General features: G+C 43.4%; 1 pseudogene; it reads left to right on the top strand.

Moving 5' to 3' along the window:
• Positions 1 to 1180: 1180 nt before the first annotated feature.
• Positions 1181 to 4837, top strand: LOC114903081 (annotated as a pseudogene).
• Positions 4838 to 7606: the final 2769 nt, after the last annotated feature.

The raw sequence follows: 7606 nt of genomic DNA, 5'->3' as shown, positions 1-7606 counted from the left end.
ACTGAGAGAGTAGCAGAGCCAAAGATGATTGATTCATTTTGTTCAAACCCTTGGAACCTCCTAAATAAGAAAGGAAAGCTAGATAATTTAGCAAATAATGATCAAGAGAATGCTACTTATTAACATCTATGAGATGTAGTCAAAGATTTATTCAGAGGAAAAGTCATAATCTTAAAACCTTTTTAGCTTAAGAATGAATATGAAGGAAGCGACTATTCAAGAAGACTAAAAAAAGAATAACTTTTAAAATCTAAGGAAAATAGAATTTAAAACGAAAGCAGAATATGACGATGTTGAAAACAAAGTCAGTGGAATTGATTGTTGGGAGACAGTGCTCCCATGGGTGGCTTGCATTTCTGCACATCTCAGGAGCAGACACACTGACTACTTTTGTCCTAGGCTTATCTTTTCAAGGAGGTTTGTGTAGCAAACAGCTTGGGAAGCTAGAGGGAATGCCCCTACCTGGAGCCAAGGGCAGGCGCTCTTACATTCCTTATGAAAGAGTTGAGTCTGCTAAGCTCAGGATTTGGATTCCTCTCCTCCGACCTACCACGTGAGAAAGCATCACGCGGCCTCCATGGCAAGGACCTGTGGGAAGTGGCAAAAATGCTGATACTCTAGCTGTCTTGGACCTGGGAGACTCGCATGCTCTACCAACAGACTAACTAACCTGATAGCTTGCAAATAGGATAAAATCTCAGACCCTTTGAAGGTCTTCATATTGATAAAGAAATCTAGAGCTGGTTCATCACAGAAAAGAGAAAACAGCTACAATAATAAATAATCCACTAAGTTAGACTAATCAAGGAAAAAGAGGAAAAATACAAATAAAGTTAGGAATTAGAAACTGGATTGACACACATATATAGGAAACTATAATCCTCTTTTTTTTAACTTTATTTATTGAGATGTATTTGACATAAAACATCATATTAGTTTCAGGTGTAAAATAATGATAATGACTTGATATTTGTATGTAAGAAATTAAAATTCTTGTAAAAGAATCATTTGTACAAATATGTATTCCTATTTCCAAAGTCTGAGTGAAATGGATCGTTTTTGAGGAAAATATAAAATATCAAAATTCATTCAAAAAGAAGCAGGAAACTTAAACAGGCCCATCTCATACCAGAAATTGAGAGGCCAAAGCCAAAGTCTTGGTCTACTTAACAGATTAGCCATGTTCTCCCAGGACTTGTCTGCTTGCTTTTTCCTGGCCATCGATCAAAGGTGGATACCTCAGCCGGCAAGGCCGGTGTGTGTCTCTGGCTGGAGTTGAAAGTGGAGGTGAAATCTGCCAGTCTTGACTCCAAACATTATGATGTGATAAAATGACCTAACAAGTCACACTTTTTTCACTGGAGAAAGGGGTGGGGGGGGGAGGGAATAATTTTTATTAAATAATATACACACATATTTCTTATGAACCCTATCCTTTCAATCTTATGCCATTTTCTTTGTTTATAAAATAATACCTTTGCCCTGGAAATGCCGGCTCAGAAGTGACTGATTTTGATTGGACAAGGACAGTAAGATCACCAGAAAGAGTCTTTTGGTGCATGTCAGTGCCTTTCTTGGGTTCAATCTGCTACCATGTACGATGGCCCTTGCCCGGACACTCCACCCACTACAATAAAGCAGTGGTTCTCCAACCCGCAGCATCAGCATTACCCAAAAGCTTGTTAGAAGTGCACTTTCTCAAGCCCCATCCTGGATCTACTGGTTCACAAACTCTGGGGGTGGTACCCAGGAGTCTGTGTTTCAGCAAGCCCCTCCCCTCTGGGTGATTCTGATGCACAGACAAGTTTGAGAAGTGCTGTAATAGACCGCATTCAAGTCATCAAATTTAGCATCTATCAGAGCCCACTTCCTGCTGGTTGCATCAAAACGACTCAGAAGGAGAAAATTCCACTCTTTTGCAGCCCCCCTCTCGCTATAAATAGTGAACACTTGCTTACCAGCAGCTGGAGTGCCGGCCCGTCCTTGTCGGAGCTCTCCATCTCCGTCAGACAGCTGCTGCAGAATACCAATAGCCAAAAGAACAAGGATATTCAGCTGTGCTGGGGGAAAATACGACCATCTTTTAGGTCTTGCCCAATAAAGTCACAAAGCAGATTTGCAGTAGAAGTTTAGGAAAGGAAGGGTTGCCCCACTTTTTTTTTTCAATGAACAAAGTTAAGATGGAACCAATACACGGCTACAGACCCTACTCCTAACTACATGTGAGATTTAAAGAGACAGCAAGATCTAATGCTGAGGCAACAAAACTGAAAGGACCAGAAACCTGAATCCTTTCCCTGTCTCGGTTACTAATTCACCACATGACCTTGGGAACATTACTTAAGCTTTTAATTCTTTACTATTCCTGTCTGTGAAATATGAGAGATAATAATCCCTCCTCCCCCCATCACAGATTGATGGGGAGATTCATTTCAACCTCCAGAAAAGAAGTTTTTAAGAGAAAAGAGCCACAGGCAGAGATGGCCCTAAGGTACCTCAGGCCAGTCTCACCCACTTCCTCCCAAACTCAGGGAGAAATTGGGGAAAAGCTAGGATTTTAAAGATTCCCTAGCTCATGCACATGAATAACCTGAGCTTCTAACCCAGCACTGACACCCGCAAGCAGGCAGCCGGGGCCACTTCAGCCCTTGGCTTGTCCCTCTGATTGGGAGGGTGGGGAGAGGTGTAGGGTGTCTTTTTTTTTTTTTTTTTTTTTTTTGGTTTTCAAAGCACCTTTATGGGAAAGGATCTGATTTGATTCTAACTACAACCTCATGTGGCAGGCAGAACAGGTAGTATTATTTGCATTTGGTTGATGAAGAAACATACTTGTTCAGAAGTAACTTCAAGATTACATGGATAGTGGATTGTAGAGTTGATATCAGAACCCAGGGCTCCTGACTCGAAGCTTCTCTGTTGGTAATAAGGTCCCAACTATCACTCCTACGTAGTCATTTTCTTCCATTCCTACCTCTTGGCTTTTTTAACTGGCTCCTGTACACTCTACCTAATTTTGCCTGTCATGCTTTTTTCTTCAGCAATTTCTATCTTAGGGCACTTTTCCTTAGTCTACTCCAGACCTTCCTACACCTTATCCCTCTTCTTCTAGGCCTTCATCCTGTCAAGTCATACTTGCTCATTTCGGAGAATCTCAACATACTAGGGTCTAAGCAGTGGTTCTCAACAGGGGGCTTTTTCTTTTTTTTTAATATTTATTTATTTATTTGGCTGCACCGGGTCTTAGTTGCGGCTCTCAGTATCTTAAATTGTGGCATGCAGGATCTAGTTCCCTGACCAGGGATCGAACGTGGGCCCCGTGCATTGGGAGCAAGGGGTCTTAGCCACTGGACCACCGGGGCAGTCCCTCAACAGGGGCTTTTGTCTCTCAGAGACATTTGGAGATATGTCTGGAGATATTTTTGATTGTCACCACTGGGGGACGCTACTGACATCTAGTAAGAAGCCAGGGATGGCGCATCGTACAAGGCATAGGACAGCGTCACAACAAAGAATTATCCAGCCCCAAATTTCATTAGTGCTGAGGGTGAAACCCTGCTCTAATCCAATGCCTGGGGAAGCCTTGTCTGACTCCTGGCTTGCTCTTTGTAGGTGGAACGGCTGCGCCAGGCCATAAAGGAACTATACTATTTTGAATTTGTGGTGGACAACTTGCCAATCTGTGGCTTTGTGGGCTACATGGAGGAGAGAGGCTTCCTGCCTCACAGCCACAAGTCAGGACTCTGGACCCATTTAGACTTCCACCTAGAATTCCACAGAGACTGGATTATATGTGCCAGAGTCTCAGTGCGGGACGTCAAGCCCCCCAGTTTAGATGGGTTACGACCTCATAAGTTCCTAGGCCTCACCCACACCTACAGCGTGCGCTGGTCTGAGACGTCAGGTGAGCATTGGAGTGACAGGTGCGTGGTGATGATGGCGGTTTCTTTCCCCAAACACTGGAAATCCATTGGTAGTCCATCATCAATTCCATGGTGCTTGTGCTTTTACTGGTGGGTTTTGTGGCTGTCATTCTCATGCATGTGCTTCGAAAGGACCTGGCTCGGTACAACTTGGATGAAGAGCCAACCTCTGGAGGTTCTGGTGATGACTTTGACCAAGGTGACAATGGCGAGGAAATTATCTATACAGATGTCTTCCACGTCCCTCCGTATCGTGGTCTGCTCTGTGCTGTGCTTGGTGTGGGTGCCCAGTTCCTGGCCCTTGGCACTGGTGAGGTGATAAAAAATTAATCAGGGATTTCTGTCAAGGGGTAGAACTAAGTAGGTGGCCTGTTCAGAAAAAGATTTGCAGATCTTCTCTCCTGTCCAAGGTGAGGGGCAGACCTAAGGGGTGGATGGCTCTAGCAAGGATGTGTATATTCTATTGTTATCCTATTGTGGGTTTTCTAGACAACAGAACTGGGGGATATTGTTTGGATGGAAGCCCTGGGTCTGGGAGAAAGCGGGCTAGCTGATTCCTCTGAAATTGCCAGAAGAGGGTTGGGTGAAACCTGACACAGGCTTTCCACTACCACCCTGCAGGCATTATTGTCATGGCACTGCTGGGCATGTTCAGTGTGCACCATCCTGGGGCCATTAACTCAGCAGCCATCTTGTATGCCCTGACTTGCTGCATCTCTAGCTACATGTCCAGCCACTTCTACTGGCAGATCAGAGGCCAGTGTTGGGTGTGGAAGATCATTCTCACCACCAGTCTCTTCTCCGGTGAGGATAGCCCTTTCCCTGGTGGGCCAATTTAGGAACTTAGAACACATCATGGAACCTGCTTCCTCATCCTGGATCTGCCAGTTTGAGGCTGTGCTGACCCGCAGACGACTGAGCACCGGTTGCGAAGGTGCCTTTTCTTAATTGAAGTATAGTTGATTTACAATGTTGTGTTTGTTTCAGGTGTACAGCAAAGGGATTCAGATCTATATATATATAATATTCTTTATAATATTTTTATAATATATATATTTATAATTTATATATATATTCTTTTTCAGATTCTTTTCCACTCCAAGATATTGAATACAGTTCCCTGTGCTATACAGTAGGTCCTTGTTGTTTATCGATTTTATGCATATAGTAGTTTGTATCTGCTAATACCAAACTCCTAACTTATCCCTCCCCACCCTTTCCCCTTTGGTAACCATAAGTTTGTTTTCTATGTCTGTGAGTCTATTTCTGTTTTGTAAGTTCATCTGTATCATTATTTTAGATTCCACATATAAGTGATATCAGATGGTGTTTGTGGAGGGTGATTTTCATGATTCTCTCTTATCCCATGGCCACCCTGATCAAATGTCTAGAGTCCAAAATAGGGTTAACTGCCTCACAAATGAAAGGTACCTATAGAGAAACTAGGTGGGTTTTTCTAAATCAGAGGGTAAAGATTACATCCCATGTCACCGCCTGGACAATCTCTCCCCCAGCACAAGCCCTTCTAAGAGGTCTGTGCTCCGCCCCACCTCCTTCCATCGGGAGCTTCCTCAGAACCTGTCTTTTCTGCACTCTTTCTTTATGCATTCTTTTTTTAAAAAATAAATAAATATTTATTTATTTATTGTTGTCTGTGTTGGGTCTTCGTTGCTGCACGCGGACGTCCTCTAGTTGCGGCGAGCAGGGGCTACTCTTCGTTGCGGTGCGCGGGTTTCTCATTGAGGTGGCTTCTCTTGTTGCGGCGCACGGGCTTCAGTAGTTCTGGCTCACGGGCTCTAGAGTGCAGGCTCAGTAGTTGTGGCGCCTGGGGTTAGTTACTCCACGACATGTGGGGTTTTCCTGGACCAGGGCTTGAACCCATGTCCCCTGCATTGGCAGGCGGATTCTTAACCACTGCACCACCAGGGAAGTCCCCCTTTATGCATTCTGACTGCTCAGTACATGTTTATTAAACGAAAGGTAAAAGAAGAGCGAATGGCTTAATTCTTCCCCTTTGAGAGAACGCTCGACACACATTTTATCCTACTTTCGCTTGCTTGGTACAGTCAACCACGTGCCCTGCCTTATCCCCACCGAGGACTGCCTGGGGCCATTGCTTCTCGAGATGTAGGACTTTATCACAATAAGGAGCCTTAGTTGTTGTTCAGACGACCTTCTTTTACGTATTAAACTGAGGCTCAGAGAGAAGATATGACCTGGATAGCTGTTTTGTCTAGAAACTTTGTTGTTAAGGTATTAAGTGATAATCACTATATCAAAGGGCTTAGAAACCTTCAGAAGCCAAGAATAGATCTGGGATAAAAATAACATCTGGGCATTGTCTTTGAGGCATGAAGAGCGGACTCACGCAGAATTCAGCATTTACCCCGTGTTAATACAACCCAACAAATTCAGCCACAGTCAAAGAGAGTGAAAGTTTAGAAATAGGGTTGATGCATTTTGGCTCCTACAGACCTGCCTGAGTCCTTTCAAGGGCTAGGGGCTGCCCCTTCCAAAGCCCTAGGGGAGAGGGAATGTGCCCTCAAGGATCTCTTTTTTTTAAATTGAAGTATAGTTGATGTACAGTGTTGTGTTAATTTTGGAGGTACAGCAAAGTGATTCAGATATATTATATATATATATATATTCTTTTTCATATTCTTTTCCATTATGGTTTATTATAAGATACTGAATATAATTCCCTGTGCTATACAGTAGGTCCTTGTTGTTTATCTATTTTATATATAGTAGTTTGTATCTGCTAACCCCAAACTCCTAATGTATCCTTCCTCCACCCCCTTTCCCCTTTGGTAACCATAAGTTTGTTCTCTATGTCTCTGAATCTGTTTCTGTTTTATAAATAAGTTAACTTGTGTCATATTTTAGATTCCACATATAAGTGATATGATATGGTGTTTGTCTCTGTCCGACTTAACTTCACTTAGTATGATAATCTCTAGGTCCATCCATGTTGTTGCGAATGGCATTTTTTCATTCTTTTTTATGGCTGAGTAGTATTCCATTATATATACACCATATCTTCTTTATCCATTCATCTGTCGATGGACACTTAGGTTGCTTCTGTGTCTTGGCTATTGTAAATAGTACTACTGTGAACATTGGGGTGCATGTTTCTTTTCACATTAGAGTTTTCTCTGGATATATGCCCAAGAGTGGGATTGCTGGATCATATGGCAATTCTATTTTTAGTTGTTTTTTTAAAATAAATTTATTTTATTTATTTTTGGCTACGTTGGGTCTTCATTGCTGTGTTCAGGTTTTCTCTAGTTGCAGCGAGCGGGGGGCTACTCTTCATTGCAGTGCACGGGCTTCTCATTGCAGTAGTTTCTCTTGCTGTGGAGCATGGGCTCTAGGTGCACGGGCTTCAGTCGTTGTGACACATGGGCTTCAGCAGCTGTGGCTCACGGGCTCTAGAACACAGGCTCAGTAGTTGTGGCACGTGGGCTTAGCTGCTCCGCGGCATGTGGGATCTTCCCGGACCAGGGATCGAACCCGTGTCCCCTGCATTGGCAGGTGGATTCTGAACCACTGTGACACCAGGGAAGCCCTATTTTTAGTTTTCTAAGGAACCTCCACACTGTTTTCCATAGTGGCTGCACCAACTTACATTTCCACCAACAGTGTAGGAGGGTCCCTTAATGTATCCCTCAAGGAATACAATCAAG

The sequence above is a fragment of the Monodon monoceros genome, unplaced genomic scaffold, assembly GCF_005190385.1.
Source record: "Monodon monoceros isolate NGI ecotype Baffin Bay Population unplaced genomic scaffold, NGI_Narwhal_1 Super_Scaffold_20, whole genome shotgun sequence".
In the NCBI taxonomy this organism is placed as follows: domain Eukaryota; kingdom Metazoa; phylum Chordata; class Mammalia; order Artiodactyla; family Monodontidae; genus Monodon; species Monodon monoceros.
The sequence above is the reverse complement of the archived record's forward strand: the minus strand, read 5'-3'. Positions and strand labels throughout refer to the sequence as shown.